At 41.8% G+C, this 19,675-nt stretch overlaps 1 long non-coding RNA gene and 1 pseudogene across 2 annotated transcripts in view; one reads left to right on the top strand and one right to left on the bottom strand.

Moving 5' to 3' along the window:
* Nucleotides 1-13,093, bottom strand: part of LOC141569364 (uncharacterized) — a 32,319-nt gene extending 19,226 nt beyond the window's left edge. Inside the window, exons 1-3 of one of the 2 annotated variants that reach the window (XR_012492911.1) lie at nt 13,012-13,093; nt 4,005-4,188; nt 1,928-2,055 (exon numbers count right to left, since the gene is read on the bottom strand). This is a non-coding gene — a long non-coding RNA (uncharacterized LOC141569364). Of the gene's footprint in view, nt 1-1,927; nt 2,056-4,004; nt 4,189-13,011 lie in introns of those variants that run through there. The other variant, XR_012492910.1, reaches the window with a different exon arrangement.
* A 590-nt stretch (nt 13,094-13,683) lies between these two features.
* On the top strand, nt 13,684-19,378 carry LOC109441374 (protein NipSnap homolog 3A; annotated as a pseudogene).
* Nucleotides 19,379-19,675: the final 297 nt, after the last annotated feature.

Raw genomic sequence — 19,675 nt, 5'->3', positions numbered from 1 at the left:
CCTTTTCATTGGATGTGACTTTGACTCATCTGTCGGCCTAGCCACAGGTATGAGGTTGGAGCAAGATGACTTTTAAGATATCTTCCAGTCCCTAATTCCATGGACTGGGATCATTATCACCACACAATTTGAAGGCTTGCCTGGGCATTTCTTCCAAATGGGGCTTGTGGTAGAATACAGAGAATAAATAAGCTCAGAAAAGGCATAGTTGAGAATCTCAACTAGCCATGTTCTACAGGATATTCATGCAAAGCTCTGAGATCATAATAACTTATCAATATATATCCTAGGAATATTTTTGGATGTTTCGGGCATTGAGGATCCAGGCAGCCTCACTTCTGAGCAGTGTCTGCTAGTCAGTTCTCCTTTTAAAAGCGGTCCAGTTCAGTTTTGCACATGCTCTTCTTTCTGTCTGGATCACTCTGACCCTACTGATCTGCATGTCTTGCTCCCTCTTCAAGTATTTGCTCAACTGTCACCTTCATAGTGAGGCCTGTCCAGACCATCCTATTTATCCAGCCTGTCTTTTAATTTTAGTATTTAGATCATTTATATTTAGTGTAATTATTCTTACAGCTGGATTTAAGTCTACTGTCTTGCTATTTATTTTCAATTTACACCCTCTGTTCTCTGGTCCTTTTTACCTCCTCTTTCGTATAGAGAAAAAAAAAATTAGTGTTTAATTTTATCTTCTCTATTGGTATTTTAGCTATTTCTCATGACATTTTTGTTTGATAACTTTAGTGGTTGCTCTAGAAATTATTATATGCATCCATAACTTATCACAGGTATATCTTGGGATAATATTATAATATTATATCACTTCACGTGTAAGGTAAGAAACATACAATAATATATCAACCCCCTTTCTGGCTTTTGTGCTATTGTTGTAATAGATTTAATTATTTCTACATATAAGTGCCACAAGTGTTAATTTTTGGGTAAAAGTCAATTATGTGGACTATGGATTCCTATTTTATTCAATGACTTATAGTCTATTACTGTTATTATTTTTTTGATATTCAAATTGTAGCACATTTGGCCAGCGGGAATCCCTTCAAGTTATCTCCTGTGTCCTTTTTGGTATGTCCCCATCATCCTCTGAGTACTTTGTTAGTTTTGGTAATAGGCTCTAGGCCAGTGGTGTCCAAATTGCGGCCCGCGATACAGTTTTTATTGGCCCGCAGCAAATTCCAAAAATATATTTAGTTTATTTAAACAAACCAGGTGAGGCAATACGTACTTCACCTCGAGTGAGTGGCCCGGCTGTTTGTATATTTTACTGCATAGGACCCTTGGTGAAAAACGCTGAAAAAAGTTTGGACACCCCTGCTCTAGGCTCATCTTATACTTCCCTGCCCTTGATCTGAAATCATTTCACCAAGGAGCCTTGATTTCTTTCAGTGGAAGGTGATACTTGTAAACCAGGATCAGGGTAATTAGTGTGCTCATTGCCACTGGGTGTCATTCATTGCTTCTAGGCCCCATCCTCTCAGTGGACAGAGCTAGAATACACACACACACACACACACACACACACACACACACACGTATACATGTGTATATGGAGATATATGCATTTATATGGATATAGACATGCATTTATATGGATATAGACATGCATTTATATGGATACATAAATGCATTTATAATGGATATACACATGCACATGTACATCTATTTCCATATCTATCCATTGAAAACTGAGTTTTCACCAACACCTCCATTCCAATCTGACATCACAGGGTTTATTTCAGCCTTCCCCTTTCCATGTTTGTAACTCTTTTTGCTAACAGTGAGAAAATTGGCTTTCATTACCCTCATTTTATTACATATTTGGTCCCCCTGTGTGTAACCTACGTCCTGGCTAGGCTGGGGCTAGTCCTTGGTCCTGCAGTGCCACTGATTCCCACCACTGACCTCAGGGCTGAATCCTTGTCTTTCGGCCCCTCTAATCCCTGCCGGTCGTGCTGGCACAAAAGCTCAGGCCCGAAGGGCTCAGCAGTCCTGATATAGAAGCAGAAGAGATGGCTGGATTGATCAAAGGCTGATGATCTACAAAGAATATGAGATGGCAAAATCAGGGATCTTGGATGCTAAGAATACCAGAGGATACGCCATGGGTTTTGGGCAGGATGTAGAAGAAAAAAAATATGCCAAGAAGTGTGCTGAAATGGTAAAAAATGAAGGGTGGAAGCACTGGAGAGCCTGATAAAACCAGAGAATAGGTATGGTGAGGATTAAGCTCTCTGGAGAATCCAGTCATTTCCAACTAGCTAGCCAAATGTCTGATTACATCTACCCATGAATTAGGCTACAATGAGAACTGATTCCATTGGAACTTTTATTGTCAAGTGGGTTACATCCGGGAGAACTGCCATTAAACAGACATTTTTCCAAACAGGGATTACAGGTGCTTCCCCTCCAGTAAATTAAATCCTTAATAACAGAAGTAAAGGAAGCACATGTACACTCATACACAGACTGAATATAATACTGGCCCCCAATCAAAAATCATCAGGAAGTCAGACTTCAAGGCAAGCCCCTGTCCTGAAATGACTCTTTCATGATCAGATAGCACAGGTATCAAAGAGAAAAGGCATGGATGGAGCTTTTGCAAGTTTCTAAGCCCAGAAGCCATGGGGTTCTGAGAGAGCAGCTGGAAACTGGATGAGTTAATATCTAAATAAGTGAAAAAACAAACCTGAGCAGGGCCTTACCAACTGAGTAGGATTTCTGTAAATAAGGGAGTAAGGATGGAATTCACATGGGAAGCACTCAATCAAGGACCCAGAACAAACAACCACGGCACCAGAACTGTGTGAAAGAACAGTGGATACGTCTGCTACACTGGAGGTGACATAGGTCAGGGCCATGGCAGAGTCACGTCTCCATCCAAAGCCAGGTGCTTGTTGCCACTTGGCAGTGTCTCTGTGTGTGGGTTTCCTCCTTCATCCCCTATGGTGGCTGTTCAAAATCTCCCCACTCAGAAGACAGCCTTGCCGGCTTCAGTAATACACATCCAGACTATCAGTCATGAACTTCCTGTCTCTGCACCTACAATCATTGCATTTATGCCGACTCACAACTTCTTTCCTCCGCAGTCACAGTAAGCCACGTCCTGCCCTCAGGCTAATTCTGCAAACTGCACTGCTGCTCCCTTCCTTCCCCCTCAGACACATTGTTGCCTCATTTATCACCCTCCACTTCTTTCAGGCTCTTTCCCAAAAGCCATGAACAGGCAACTGTCTGTCCCATGATGAGCACATGAAACATCAATCCTATACCCTTTACTTATTGCCCTTTCTTTAACTTGCCTTTCATCGCAAAGCTTATTTTTGTGTTAAATATCATTTTACATGTTTCTCTAATTATAAAAGTAGTACATGTTCATTACAGAATATTTGCAGAAAACGTTACAGGAAAGAACTTTATTATCTGGCCCCTCATCCTGAGGTTGCCATGCGTATGTACCTATCTCTAACATTTAATAGCTGACACTTTACTGCGTGTTTCTGTGTGCCAGGCTCACCATGACCCAGTGAAGTTCTTACCCGCAGTGGCACATCACGTCAGTGGAATAGTTTCAGTGGACTAGATTCAGTCCCAGAAAGTCTGGCTCCAGAACATAAGCTTTGAAATATACTCGTTATGCATCTAATTTATATCAGGATCCAAATCATAGAGGTAGAGTGAGCAATTTTCAGTATCACAAAATATGGCTTAGAAATGTGATTTGTAAGGCATAACCAAGATTTTTGACATACTAGTTTGTCATCTTCCATGCTGTTGTCAGCCCGTTGCACTTACGCCCTCGTTCCTTACCACTCAACAGCACAAACTGACCCCTCAGGGGTTCAAGGTAACTTCTTTGGTGCTAATTCCAACGGACAATTTAGCACTCTTCTTTCTTGATTCTTCAGCAATATTTGATACCACTGACACCTTCCTTCCTTCCTTCTGTCATCTAGTCAATAAATATTTATTGAGCTCCAATTACTCACCAAGCGCAGTGCTAAGTATCAGAAAGTCCCTCCTCTGTTGGTTCCCAGGACATGTTTGCCTCCTTCTCTGACCATGTTTGCTTAGTCTCAGACTTCCCAGTCCTCCGGTCCTCAGCTCCATGTTGGGGTCTTCACCAGCGTTCCTCAGCCCGAGCTGTGCCTCAGCATCACCCGCAATACATGCCTAGAGATTCAGATTTAGAATGGAGCGTAGGCATCAATAGTTTGAAGACGGTACATGTCCTCCACTCAACAGATGCTTTTGCTCTTCTCTTCCTCACCTCATGGACTGTCATACCTCTCCCTCCATTTCATTCAAGTTAGAAATCTTGCCTTCTCCTCCTCTTCCAATCACTATGTCCTGTTTATGCTACCTCCTTATTATTTTCTAAATCTTTCTGCATCTATCCATCTCCATTGTCATTACCTGTGTTCAACCTATCATCATTGCTTACCTGGGTTATTAAAATACCTTCCTAGTTGATCTGGCCTCTGTCTTGCCTCACTCCATATTTTGTTGTTGTTGTTGCTATTTTTGTTGTTCCACAATGAAAAGAGCTTTGTTGTTTTTTTCCCCTGTTACATAAATTATGCAAGATCAATATAAAACATTAAAATATAGGGAAGACAGAAATTGCTACCTGACATTGTGCTACCCTGAGCTACTCCCATTCCTGAGATACTCCCATTCCTGAGCTACTCCCATTCCTAAGATACTCCCATTCCTCCATTAACTTTTTGATGATCATCCTTTTGGGCACCTTTTTATGTTGATAAATCATGAGAAAAGAATCTGAACCTTGCCCCTCACTGGAATTCAGATGCCACAGGATGGCGCTGAGGGAGGAATAATTTTAAGTAGGAAAAAAGAAGGCCTGGAAGAGTGCACATATAATTGTAAACAAATAGGACAATGCCCTCAGGTTGTTTCGTTTTGAATAAAAGGGCACCTTTTATTTAAATGCTTTTGTCTGTACCTTCCCTTCTCTCTCTTTCTCTACTCCCTGCACCGCAACCCCATCTCAGATTATCAATGCTAAGAACATGGTACCTTTTCTTCATGCTCATATAATCATATGTTACGTTTGGCTCCTCGTAATGACGGCCCAACTCCAAAAGTGTAATCGCCTGCGGGTTTATTTTTGTATGTACGCAGCCCAGGGCTCCACAGAATGATCAGGGAGCCAGCTTCCTTCAAACTGTCTGCTTTACAATCTTTCACATTCTGATATCCTCAAAGCCACAAAATGACTATCAAAGTGCCAGCTATTTTTATTTCACATCCTTATTTCAGATAAGGAAAGGGGAAGACAAGCAACAAAGAATTTTACCACTCTATCCAGAACTTCCACTTATATCTCATTGGCCACTCCTATCTGCAAGACAGGATGGGAAACACACACACACACACACACACACACACACACTCATCGTTATAGGGTTGCTGTTTTGACATTAATAGATGTCTTCATTTTCTGAAAACTGGATCAGAGTACATCTGCACATTTTACTTAATGACACTCCTTAGAAATCCTTGCAAGAGAAATTAATTAGTATAGATCTAACTTATACTTTTAAATGGCTACCTAATTCCTCATGGATGTGCACACTATAGCTTATTCCATCATTCTCCTAAGGGTGGGCATTCACTTTGTTTTTCATGTTTTGCCAGCCACAAACAATGCAGCAATAACCACCTTTGTACATGTATAGTTTGTATGGTGCTTTAATTTCTACAGGCTCAATTCCCCTCAGTGGAATTCCTGGGTGGAAGGGCATATGTATTAAAATTTTATAGTCTTTGTCTGATTGCCAAAAAGTTCACATTTCAGTCAGCAATGTAAGAGTATCTGTTTCCTCTCCATTTTCACCAATAATAGGTGTTAACACTCTTCTTAATTTTTACCAATCTGAAGGGTGTAGAGTGATATTACATTATTACTTTAATTTCCATTAGTATCTTTTAAATATATTTACTGAACATTTAGATTTCCTCTTCTGTGAATTACATATTTATATCATTTACCCATTTCAAGTAGGTTTGTCTTTTCTAATCAGTTTCTGAGAGCTCTTTGTATATTATGAATATTAATCATTAATTGGTACAGTGCAATTAGTATAGTAATATACAACACAGAAACTTTATTGGATCCTCTTTGCCTACAGAATAAAATCCAAGTACTGTAACAAAGCCAGGTGTGTTGTCTGAGCAGGAGATAGTGTTCAAATGCCTTTGATAGGAACAGTTAGGCAACTCCCTACTCTCCATGTATCCATTTACATCCATTGATTTACACAGAAGTTGAACAGTGCAGCCTATGAAAAACAGTCTGAGTCTTGTTCCGGGTTCGATTTCAGTTGTCTAATAGACCGGGATGGCTCTGAGGGAGGCCCTGAGAACTAAGTTGTCATAGAGAAGACGGTATCTGGCCATCAACTCACATCCAGCATTCAGGCCAGAGTGCTCAAGGAGAATAGGGTCCTGGGTTCACTGTGGAAGCAGACCCTGGAACTTGTGTCACCTAGTCACTTTGGCAGCATGTGTGGCTCCTGGAAGAAAGGCGGCTTGTGTGGAAGTTGAAAGAGCTGTTGCCGTGCAGTCAAGCAGCCTTGCTGTGGAACCCTTTATTTGAACAGTACCCACCCAGTAAAAGCATTTTCCTCCACGCAGTGCTAGAGGGTGGCAATAATCTCTGGTCTTCAGATGCAGCAGTGATGCTCCAATTTCAACATTATGAAGCTCAGAAGACTGCTAGGCATTTGTGCCAATGATAGGAAAAAGGTCCCAGCTTTGCCCTGGTATCCTTGTTGAAGAATTCCAGCCTGGCTAGATGTGGTAGCAAGTGATAACCTAGATTGGTTCACTGAAATATGGAAGTACTCCCCCAAAAGCCCCCTAAATACTTGGTGGGAAAGACCCTGAAAATAACTTTGATTTCCTGCAAGGATCTTGACTCCCTTTCGTGAAGCTGGTGGGGTGCAGAGTGTGTGAGAGCTGGGTATTGATGCTGGTGGGATTGCCTCTACACACACTGACGGATGAAGCACCGAAGTGTCACCTTCATTCTCATTGTATACGTCATGAGCCTTGCCTACCTCTATGGCCGCATCATCTGCATTTTCTCTCTTCCTCTCAAAGTTCTGGCTATGTTAAACCCATAGTCATTTTCTCCAAGCACCATACTTTCTTTGTCTACCAAAACTTTGTAGATGCTGTTCTCTCTTCCTGAAACACCCAATGCCTCAGCCGCAGTATTTATTGGCTAACTACTGTCAGCCACCACCTCCTTCAGTAAGCCCTCCTTGAAACCTCCAACCTGGAGGGCTTAAGATACCTCCTCAATGTTCTCATATCGTCCTGCATGCACTCAGACTCCTCTCCTTCTCTCAGACTGTGAGCTAGTTTCTTCAGCATTGAGTGCAGGGCCTGACATCCGATGGATGCTCAATAATGCTTGTTAAATGAGTAAATTCATGAGTGAAAAGTTCAATGTCCACATGTGCTCAATGCTGTACTCATTTCTTCTTAGAGAAATAAAGGCATATCCTCTGCCCTCAAGTGACTGATAATCCAGTTGAGGAGACAGAGGGGTATTTTTGTTGTTGTTTATTTCATTTTTTTTCCCTCCCAAAATCCTACTAAATAATTATATGCATTTAAGGTTAAATGTAAGAGCAATGAGAATTGGGAAAAAGGGACATAATAAAGCTAGACACATCAGCAAAAGAGAGAATACCCTGTTCTGTTAGTGAACCTCTCAATATGGTTCAAAAATAACTGCCACACATGTCAAATATTAAATAGGAAAAGCCCACTATGCCAGTCACAGAAGCTACAAAGAGGGAAAATTATTGTCTTCAAGGGCTTATTATCTAGCTGAAATTACTTCAGATTCTGTTTGGAAGTAGGCAGGACATACGCAATAAACAAACAGGTAGCAAACCAACAAACGAATACCATGGCTGAAATGACAGGATGGGATAGAGACATGAAAATAAAGCAAATCTGTTTTCATGTGTTAAAATAACAGTGATTAATATAGAGATGATATGCAGCCCTGGTGTGGTGAAACGAGCACGATTATACAGTATTAGTAGGAAGGTAAGTTGGGACACATTTTCTTGAGGGCAATTTTGCACCATATATCAAGACTTTAAAAAATGTTCCTACTCTTTTGACCCAGCAGTTCTATTTCTAGTCATTCATATTAAGGAAATAATCAGAGGCATGGATGCTTATGTACAAAGATATTATTAGCAGTGTTATTTTTAAATGAAAAAAATAAAAACAGACTAAATGTTGAACAGTAGGGAACCAATTAAATAACTTATGATTCATCTGTATGGTGGACATTATGCAGCCATGAAAATTCATGTTTTTCATAGAATTTCAGCATTATGGGAAATTTTTCATGTCATGACTAAGTGAAAAAACATGCAAAACTGTGTACACATCACCCACATTTCGTGGCTGTGGGAATCACTAGAAGTAAATACACCCAAGATGTTAGCAGCTGGGATTATCAACAGTTCTTTTTTTCCTTCTTTATCATTTCCTTTATTTTCTAAATTCTCTACAGGTATATATTATTTTGTAGCTAGAAAATAGTTTTAATTTTTTAATGAAAGAAAATTGATAGAATATCAATTTATGCTCCAAGCAATATGAACAAGTGACAGGTAACTTATTTACATTCACACCTAATGGTTGGGAATTGCTCCCACTCTGGTTTTTGTGCTTGTAGCTACAGCCTTTGCAGTGTTTGAGAGGGGAGTGCCTGAGGAAAAAGCAATGAGAGAGAACTTGAGAGTATCATTTCTTTCTCTTCATATTCAAGTGTTTTATGCAATGTTCATGGGTGGGGCAATTTGGAGGCCACTGCAGTCAGCATCCCATTTCGTATCCCATGAATCTTTTCTCTTCTCTTCTTTGCTTTTGTTACCCTTGTTGAGGGACAGGTGGAGCAACACAGGGATTGAGAGGGTTCGCAAAGCAGCAGAGAAAGGCTCCTGGCACTTACATCAGCAGATTGTAATCATCACTTGTGTCCCCAAGAGTCTTTAATGACTGTTCAGGAACATCTGACCTGCCCCAGGCACATGGAGTGGAAAGTCTCAGTTCTTTTGACCTGATGGAGGGGTGAGACTGAGGTAGGGATTGAATGAGCAAAGAAGGGGCAGGCTCAGATGTCTGCCAAGATATCATTAGATAGCCAAGGAAGTCAACCCAATAATTACAGATGCTTGAAGTAGATGATCAATGAACACTTGACATGAAAAACTAGCTTCCATTTGTATCACTTTTGCCCCCAGTTCATTAAGGGCTTTTACATTCATTATTTTATTTGATCCTAACCACAGCCCTCTCAGAGAGGCACTATTTACTATATACTCACCCATTTTACAGGTGAGATCACTGAGACTCAACAAGATTAAAGGATTTGCCTGAGGTAAATAAGAGCTGTAGCTGGAACCCAGGACTTCTGATTCCTTTTACTTGTTTGGCACATTTATGCCGTGACAGACACATTCTCATACAAGAACACCAGAAATAATGCTGAAAAGTGAAAAGAAAACGAAAGTCTATCTACTGGAAGTTTGTTCCTGTGATCTTAACTAATATTTCCCCTTTGGAAATTATTTTTCATTTCGTATCATTAATGTCAAGGAGACACACCACAGATAGAGCCAAGATACCACCTCTGAGCTTTAATGCCCTGTTGTGTTGTGTTGTCCAGGCACAGCCACAGAGGCTTAGCAGCTCTGTTTGCCAAAGGGATTGCTGAGGCCTGGGCCATGTGACTCATGCGTCCTGGGCCTATCCCAGATTCCATGTGGAGGAGTCTGTGGAGTCAGGGTCTGCCACCTTGGATAGGCACCCTGGGTTTAGGTTGGTTCACCTCCAGATGGCACTTTATTAGAGGAAAGCACAGGTAAGGCCCCAAGTTGGACACACCTGTTTGTCCAATTCCTAATTCCATCTCCATCTCAGGTCCTGCCCTCCCACCTTGTTTCTGTCTCTGACATGCACAGAAAGGAAATAGCTGGAGCTGCTTTCCGCCCAGTGCTGTATATTGTACATTTAATTCTCATTCCAACTCTGTGGAGTGATTGTCCCCATTTAGTAATTAAGAATTCTGTGGAATCACAGAGGTCAAGCAACTTACTCAAGACACGGCTAATAAGGGACCCAGGCAGGACCTGAACCCAGCTGTTTCTGGCAAGAGAACGCAGGTGCTTTTCAACATACCACCTAGTCTCCTTAGGCAGTAGGAGTTTGGTAAAGCCCCTTGGCTCACGCTGATCCATCAAAGGCGATTCAACCAACTCGACTGCTGAAAAGCTGTACCACCACTGCGGATGAGGTGAGTGTACATGGAGATGCATTTACAGATCACGCATGAGAGAGAAGAGAGCCCCCCCTTCCCCAGTCAAGCAGATTTGAAATCTTCTTTTCTAGAAAACTTTTCCGGCCCTGTCTGAATCTGGTTAGCTGTAGACCATCACACCTCTTCCCTTCCCTAGCTTATCCTCCAAACGATTTTCCCTTGGGACATTTACAGAGCAGTCACAGAAGCACCTCAGACCAGCCATGTAAGCACATGACAACTGCCTGAGTGCTTACACGGAGGAAGCTACCTCAGGATTTTGGGCCCCAGAAGACAGGGTCCTGGGCTGCCTAAATCACTGCGGATGAGGGAGTGAATCCAAAATCAGCCCTGAATCCTCGGCACCTACCCCTCTCTCACCTCCAGCCCCTGAATCATTTCAGCCTGGGGAAGTTCACTTCTTGACTGAAACAATAGCAGACTCTCTCTCCTTCGGAGAGAAGAGGAGATTTTCAGCCTCAGGTTAAAAAAGGGGGAGGGAGAGAGGGATTCTTTTTATAGAGTTTTCTCCTTCCAATCTCTTCTATAACCAGCTTTCTGAAATTTTGGCTAGAATCATGTCTCCTCTCACACCGATGCCCTCTGTCTGCTGTGTCCAGTCCTGGCCCTGCTGTCAGGGGTCTGAGGCCCGGCTTTGGACCACAGTCTACAAAGATCATGCTCAAGGCAGAAAGTCGAGACTTCATGCCACCACTTCATTTCCTGTTGCTTAGCATTTGTATCTTTTTAATGTATGTTTATCCAGTCTCCTCCAATACACTGGAATCACAAAATTTTAGGAATAGAAGGAACTAGCTCACAGAGCACCTCTATAGCCTGTTCCTATACGGACCTCATGGGTCTTTGACCCTGAACTCTTGTGCGTTACCACAGCAGTTCCTAGGAAACCGCCACTTCTTTTCCTTGCATCTCTGCCTGGTTGTTTCCAAAACAGAGGCAGGGCTCTTCCCAGTCGGTGCTCAGTGTTGCTGACCAGAGAAGCTTAATCTTCTAGCTCTAATCACCCTCAGGGGACCTCTTAGGTTAGCCAACAGACCGGGGATGGCTGTTTAGTCCAATTTGCGGTGCCAAGGAATGGCAGGCATGACTACTGGGGAGGGGGGACAAACCACCCGTCCTCCTTCAGTTCCTACCTCTCTGCCTACATAAGAGCCCCAGCCCTCCCCTCCCTGGACTACGCTGCCTCCGTTCCTGTGAGCAGGGGAGGTAGGCCTCCAATCTAGAGGCTCTTCTATATCCTCTTCTGGACATGTCTTGTCTCTACATGTCCCAGCCTGGGATTCTCAGCAGGGCATTTGTGCTCAGTGAGGGCTTGGGCTGGCAACAGTAATCACACCCTTGATGAAGATTAATGAGTTTCTCGGGCCTGTTGGGTGAGTCTGCCTTGGGAAGTCATCCAATCCAGAGCTGGGTCTATCCCCACAATACAAGCATGCTCTGCTATGACTCAGAGCTCGCAAATGCTGAAAATTACCATCACCATGTGCCTCGGGATGACAAATTCTCCCAAATGCTCTCACTGTAGCCTCCCTCCCACAGCAGGCTTTACACCTGGTCTGCAAGTTGGCTTAATTCCTAGGGCTTTGGGCTACAGGTGAGTTTCTTTTAGTGTCGGTTCTCAGTTATTCCTGTTAGAGAAAGCAGCAATAGCTTGGATAATCCAAAGGGACAGGTGATGTCAAAATAATTATAATTTGTCTCTGGAATGTCTTAGGTGATTTGTTAGTTTTAGGCAGAGCATTTACCTTCCTAATGATATTTAATTTAGGGTAATGAGAGAAAGAAACGGCACTCCATCATCCCAGATTAGTAAGACAGGTAGCTCTGCAGGTGGGGTGAGTAGGGGGGCCAGGAGGCAGGTTATAAAACAGTGGGCTCAACATTTACAGTGGCCAGAGATGCCCCCACTCAATTCCTACATGCCTTGGGGATTACGTGGGCTCAGTGCTTTTGTTCCCAGGGGTAGGTTCACATAGCTTTCCATCTTCCTATTGGTATGGAGAGGCTGCCATCTTGGGAGCAAATCAGGCAGCAAAAGAAGTGTCTCTTACATCAGGAAGTTGGGAGCTGTACCTTAAAATAAAAAAAGGGCAGGATATAATGCTCCTCTCCCATCAAGTATGAGAAAGTCACCTTGAGACAGAAAGGACGCTTTCAGGAGTCCAAGGATGGCCAACTCCCTATTGCCCTTCCTAGGGTCTTAGAACTCTTAGCCCTGAACATCAGGACACAAAAAGACTCCAGTGAGTAAAGAAGGGGACAAAGCAGGCCAAGTGAGAACTGTGCAGGATTTAGACTCAGGAGAAAAGAATTGCCTCTTTTGGTTATGGGATCTTGGGCAAGTTATTTAATTGCTCTGACCCTCAATATACTCATGTGAAAAAATTAAAACAATAATAAGATTAGTGACCTTATAGATGAGTGGCAGGTAAATACTAATATTTATGAAAGTATTTTGGAAGCTGTAAAGTCCTGTGCAAATCTTAGTTATTAACCCAGTGGCTGGTTCAGTGAGACCCATCCACAGCCCTGGAAATGCAACTCAGGGGACATGCCGCCTTAGAGTTTGAAGGACTATGTGTTTAGCATGCAAGGGATATATTCAGGTGTGTACTTACTTAATCACTGCTATTCTCGTTCTGATGTAGGTAGCGATAACACAAGAATCCAGAGTAAGACTAACTGCCTGCCTGCACGTAGTCTTTTCTTGTTTTCCTGACATTTGGTTGAATTTGTTAATGATTATAGATCTTGGCTTCTTCAGAAATGCTTGGCAGTAGAATTACCATCGACTGTGGAAGCTGGGTTGGAATCTGTCCAGACTCTCAATAACAGAGTACTTCCCAACACTGCAAAGGCTCCCTTATCTAAGATCCTTTCTTCAAAGGATGGGAAGGTGGTGGGGAGATGGGGGAGTGGGGAAGAATAGCAGGGTGTGTGTGTGTGTGTGTGTGTGTGTGTGTGTGTGATAGTCACTGCTGATCTTTAGCTTTCCCATTTAACCATCTTCTTCTCGCATAGAGAAGAGGAAAAACAGAACCATGGTTGAAGGGACAGGATACCATAAGTTTTCCTCCCCTGATCTGAACCCTCATTTCCATCTCTCATTTTGTCCCCGTATTTCTTTTGACTGTTTGTCTCACCCCTGGCTTTAGTGTTTTTTGTTCTCTTGTCCTCTTATCTTAAAGCCACAGGCCCTCTGGAATTAAATGGCAGACTTCAGTGAGTAAAGAAAGAGACAAGGCAGGCAAAAGAAAAAGATTGCCTCTTTTGGCTATGAGATCTTGGGCATGAGTTATGTGCTCTGGGACCAGCGAGGTAACCTGCATGCTCTCAGTGTTGCTGAGAAAAAGAGCAGCACGTTCACGTGAATGTTCTCGAATGGTTTAGTCTCACTTGAGGTTATGTCTGGCTATTCCTAAGTCTTCACAGACTTGTATTCGTCAACCATCCAAATCCAATAGAATCTTAATCCTCGTTCTACACGTAGCCATCTGCTGCAATTAGTCCTTCACCTCAGGACCTTCAGGTAGCCTTCAGCCACCTATCTGCCACTTCCAAGTGATTCTTACCCTTCATGGTAACCGGGTAAATCTTAAATTGTCTTCAGTGGACATAGTGTTTCTAAAAACAGAATTCTTTTTTTTTTTTTTTTAATGAGAGTGTGAGGTTTTTGTTTTATTTTGTTTTAATTTTTATTGGGGAATTTTGGGGAACAGTGTTTCTCCAGGGCCCATCATCTCTAAGTCATTGTCCTTCAATCTAGTTGTGGAGGGTGCAGCTCAGTTCCAGGTCCAGTCACCATTTTCAATCTTAGTTGCAGGGAGCACAGCCCACCATCCCATGTGAGAATTGAACCGGCAACCTTGTTGTTAAGAGCTTGTGCTCTAAACAACTGAGCCATCCGGCCGCCCCTAAAAACAGAATTCTTAATAGGGATTTGGTAAATCAGAAATCTTCAAACGTTTATATCGTGTCTTAGGTCAGGTTCCTAGAGGCAGAGTCTGATATGGGGATTCATATGCGGGTGACTTTTGGGGGAGTGTTCTAGAAGAATCCTGAAAGGGAGGGAGGAGAACATAATAGCGAAGGGGAAGAAGCTAAGCAAGAAGGTGGCTTCAGGAGATATGTGACCTCCACCTGGTCCTTTCAGGAGATCTGGCATATAAGCGGCACTGTAGAGTTTATCCTGCACCGAGGCAAGGAGATGAGTACTTTTATATCCCCACACCAGTCAGTCACTGGCTGTACACTGTGGAGGGGTGTAATTCTCAGGCGTGTGGGAAGGTAGCTCCAGTTGTTCAAGGTGTGAGTTGTCAGCAGCTGGAGGAAGGACACTTTTGACTGTAAAAGGGATCCCAAGTGCAGTAATAGCCTCTGCTACATACCCTCTGACTCTTCAAATCCATATTGAAATAATTCTAAGTATATAATACACAATCACGAAGATGTTATTTCAGTGTTGTTTAGGATAAAACATTTTGAAATGCAAAAATGTGAAGTTTCAACAGGATAGGAATAAGTAAGTCAATTATGTAATGGTATAATTAAGTAAATAAATTACACACTGGCATGACATTCTTTGCCCCACAAGCTTTGGCCCCTGTCCACCTCTCTGATTTTATCTGGTACACTCTGCTCCCTTGCTCATTACACTCTAACCAAACTGGTCTCTTCTCTGTTCCTCTAGTATGCCAGGCTTGCTTCTTTCCTAGGGCTCTTGCACTTATGTTCTCTCTGCTCAGAACACTCGACACAGGCGGCTCATAAAATCATTCAGGACTTAGATTTCAGATTATCCCTTCAGAGAGGACTTCCCCGTCTTCAACAGCTGCCCTTGTCACTCTCCAACATATTGCCTGTTTCATAGCTCTTATCGCTCTATGGTTTGCTCATTTATTTCTTATCTTTTACTTGTCTTCCCTCTAGTAGAGTGAAAGCTCCCAAGGGTGGCAATCCTACCTGTTTCATTCACTGCTTTATCCAGAGCCTGGAGCATAGAAGTTACTCAATTAATGGCTATTTGATAAGTAAATGAATGTATACACAGTTTAAAATGATGTTTGCCAAAATTATGCAATAACACAGAAAGATGACCAAACTCTACTGTTAAGTGAAAACATCATGATGTAAAATGTCATACGCTATATAATTAAATCTGCATTGAGAGAACTGCTTCTGGCCATGATGGAGTAACAGGGGCTCCAGGGATTTACTCTCTTATCTTAAACAACTGAAAATCTGAACAAATTGTGACACAATGGCTTCAGACCTTGGATGCTAGTCAGCACAGGACTGTGGTCTTTGAGAGAAGTGGGAAGAAAAACAAGTCAACTCTATGATTGCTTCAGCTTACTAGCTGGAGGCAGTTTCCAGATTGCAGTGTAGGGAGTGGGAACCCAAACAGAGCCTGGAGGTCTCACAGAATTGAAAGAGCGGAGTTCAGGGAAGCCAAGCTGACTAGAGTTTGAGAGGTAGCATATCAGAAAGGAGGGACCTGCCCAGAGAGAGAGCTCCAAAGATCTACAGATTGAGTCCTTGGCTGAATACTGATTTGTGCAGGTGTGAGGAAAAAAACCACATGAATCTGGAGGTATGGGATACACAACAATGGAAAGCAAGAGCCATGCAAATTCCTGGGGCTCACAGAATTCTGCTCCTATTAGCCAGAGTGGAAAGACCTCATAATACACAGAGCATCAGGAAGAGTCCTCAGAAGGGCATTGTCGTATAGTGGGGCTAAATTAGCTGTTGCTCAGGACCCACCCTAATAACAGCTTAAAGCAAAACTTTTGGGAATCAAACTGACTCTAAGTAACTTAACTGCGTGCCAGAACAAGTAGAGCACCATTTAAAGGATTACAACAACCGTGTTTCCCCCAAAATAAGACCTAACTGGAAAATAAGCCCTAGCATGATCTTTCAGGATGACATCCCCTGAACATAAGCCCTAATGCATCTTTTGGAGTGAAAATTAATATAAGACCCTGTCTTATTTTGGGGGAAACATGGAAAATCTAGTACCCAACACTGTAAACTTCACAATGTCTTGCAGCCAAGAAAAACTTGCCAAGCACGCATCAAAATAGGAAAATACTATCCATAACCAGGAGAAAAACAAATAAGGAGAAACAGACCCAGAAATGACAGAGATGATGGATTTAGCAGATAAGAGCATTAAAAGAACTATTCTGAACATGTTCCACAGGCTGAGGAAGATAGAGAAAAACATAAAAACAATTAAGGGAGAAATAGAATATACCAAAAAGATCCAAATGAATCTAGAAGTGAAAAATACAATATTTGAAATGAAAAATATATTGTGTGGCATTAAGAGCAAATCAGATAACACAGTGAATCAGTGAAATGAAGACACAGCAATAGAAACTGTCCAAAGAAAAAAGGCAAAGAGAGAGAGAGAGAGAGAGAGAACGAGATTCAGTTACCTGACAATATCAAGTGGTATACCATATCTGTAATTTGAGTTCCAGAAAAGGAGGGCAGATAGAAAAATATTTTGAACAGATAATGGCTGAAATTTTCCTCAAATTGATAAAAAACTATAAACTCACAGATACAAGAAGTTCAATAAATTCCAAGAAGAATAAACATAAATAAAATTACGTCAAGTCACATCATAATCAAATTGCTTAAAGCTAATGATAAAAATTAAAATCTTAAAAGTGGTCAGAGGAAAAAACATGTACAGAGGAGCAAAGACAAGAATGATAGCATTCTTCTTGTCAGAAACTTTGCAAATTAGAGAAAGTGGATCAACATCTTTACTCCCGTGTTTCCCCAAAAATAAGACCTAGCTGGACCATCAGCTCTAATATGTCTTTTGGAGCAAAAATTAATATAAGACCCTGTATTATATTATATTATAATATATTATATTATATTATACCCGGTCTTATATTATACTAAAATAAGACTGGGTCTTATATTAATTTTTGCTCCGAAAGACACACTAAAACTGATGGCCTGGCTAGGTCTTATTTTTGGGGAAACACAGTATACTAAAAATAAAAAACTGTCAACCTAGAATTCTGTACCCTATGAAAATATCTTCAGAAACAATAGCAAAATAAATACTTTTTCAAAGAAAAATCAAAAGACTTTTTTGCCAGTAGACCTTCATTAGAAGAAATGTAAAAGGAAGTTATTCAGCCAGAAAGTGATGGAAATTTGAATCTACGCAAAGGAATAAAGAGTGTCAGAAATTATTAAATAGGCTAAATACACACATACAAAATTTTGCTTTTAAATATTTTAAAAAGATAATTGATTAATGCAAGAATAATTGTAATGTATCTTGGGGTTTATAGCATACTCATACGTTGAAATAAAATGTATTGCAATGGGGTGGCCAGTTAGCTCAGTTGGTTAGAGTGCATGCTTTTAACAACAAGGTTGCTGGTTTGATTCCCACATGGGATGGTGGGCTGTACCCCTGCAACTAAGATTGAAAACAGTGACTGGACTTGGAGCTGAGCTGTGCCCTCTACAACTAGATTGAAGGACAACTACTTGACTTGGAGTTGATGGGTCCTGGAAAAAATACACTGGTGCCCAATAAAATTAAAAATAAATAAATAAATAAATAAAATATATTACAACAATAGCACAAAAGATAAGAGAGAGGAAATGGAGGTATACTGTTGTAAGTTTATTTCACTATACATGACGTAATTTAAAATTATTTGAAGGTATACTGTGACAAGTTAAGGACAAGCTCTGTGTGGAAAGGGAGTTATGGCATGAATCATCACTACACCAGCCACTCCCCCAAGACAACCTTCCTGAACACTATCTTAAGGGACACTGCTAGGGAAAACACCCTGGGCCCTTTATTTCTCACCCAGAAAAGCCTGTCCATCAGCCAGTCCACCAGGCAAATTACAGCAGTGAAGAATACTTGTGTAGAGAGAAGAGCCGGGGTGCCAGGAGGGAATAAAGAGGATTCCAAGACCACCCCTGTGCTGAAGTATGTCCCCACCAAGGTTTCCTCACGTGTCAGTCTTCTTGTCACAGAGTTGGGTGTCCTGATACCAACATGAGAGTGTAGAGCTCCCGCCCGAGCCTGCGTCTGCCAGTTGTCCAGTCGCTGCTCCTTCCCAGTCGTGAAGTCAAAAGGAGAGGAATCTACTAAAAAATACCGTCTGGCTGCCCTTCTCAGCGCTCCACGCCTCATCACGCTTGTTGCCCGAAGCAGCCTAACTAAAGCTCTGGCCACACGGACGCTCGTGCCTCAGGTGTGCGCATCTTTTGCTACAGGCCCCAGACAATACGATGGAACGTTCTATGAAATCCGTACTTACTGCCTTAAACCTTCAAAGATGAATGAGTTTCTGGAAAATTTTAAGAAAAACGTACATCTTCGGACAGCGCACTCTGAATTGGTTGGATACTGAAGTGTAGAATTTGGAGGCAGAGTGAATAAAGCGTTACATATTTGGAAGTATGATAATTTTACTCATCAAACTGAAGTTCAGAAAGCCTTGGCCAAAGATAAGGAATGGCAAGAACAATTTCTCATTCCAAATTTGGTTCTTATTGATAAACAAGAAAGTGAGATTACTTATCTGGTGCCATGGTGCAAATTAGAAAAGCCTGCAAAAGAAGGAGTCTATGAGCTGGTTACTTTTCAGATGAAACCAGGTGGGCCAGCTCTGTGGGGTGACGCGTTTAAAAGGGCAGTCAGTGCCCATGTCAATCTAGGCTACTCGAAACTACTTGGCGTTTTCCACACAGAATATGGAGCCCTCAACAGAGTTCATGTGCTTTGGTGGAATGAGAGTGCAGACAGCCGTGCGGCTGGGAGACATCAGTCCCATGAGGACCCCAGAGTCGTGGCAGCTGTGCGGGAAAGTGTTCGTTACCTAGTGTCTCAGCAGAATATGTTCCTGATTCCTACATCATTTTCACCACTGAAATAGTTTTCCACTGACACAGGGAGCATTTCATGAATGGCCATAAGATGTATCTGCTAATGTTTAAACTCTCCCAAGAGTTTCTCACTTTTACTTGAAGAAGGTGGTAAGTTAACTCATGATGTGTCTGCATTTTTAAAGCCACTTGTGCTTTTTGTCTTTACCACCTCAGGAAATAGCTCTGTTCATTTTCCCCATGGCATTTCTGTAGCTATGATACATTAGCGATAGCTGCCGCTACTTCATGATGTTGAGTTTTCATTTCTTGCAGAAGATCTCTTATTCTCTATTTTGACAACCCTTTGCTTTATAGCTTTTCTTCTGTTTCAATAATGTTTCTACACTTCTG

This window comes from Rhinolophus sinicus, linkage group LG17, assembly GCF_036562045.2.
Source record: "Rhinolophus sinicus isolate RSC01 linkage group LG17, ASM3656204v1, whole genome shotgun sequence".
NCBI lineage: Eukaryota > Metazoa > Chordata > Mammalia > Chiroptera > Rhinolophidae > Rhinolophus > Rhinolophus sinicus.
The sequence above is the reverse complement of the archived record's forward strand: the minus strand, read 5'-3'. Positions and strand labels throughout refer to the sequence as shown.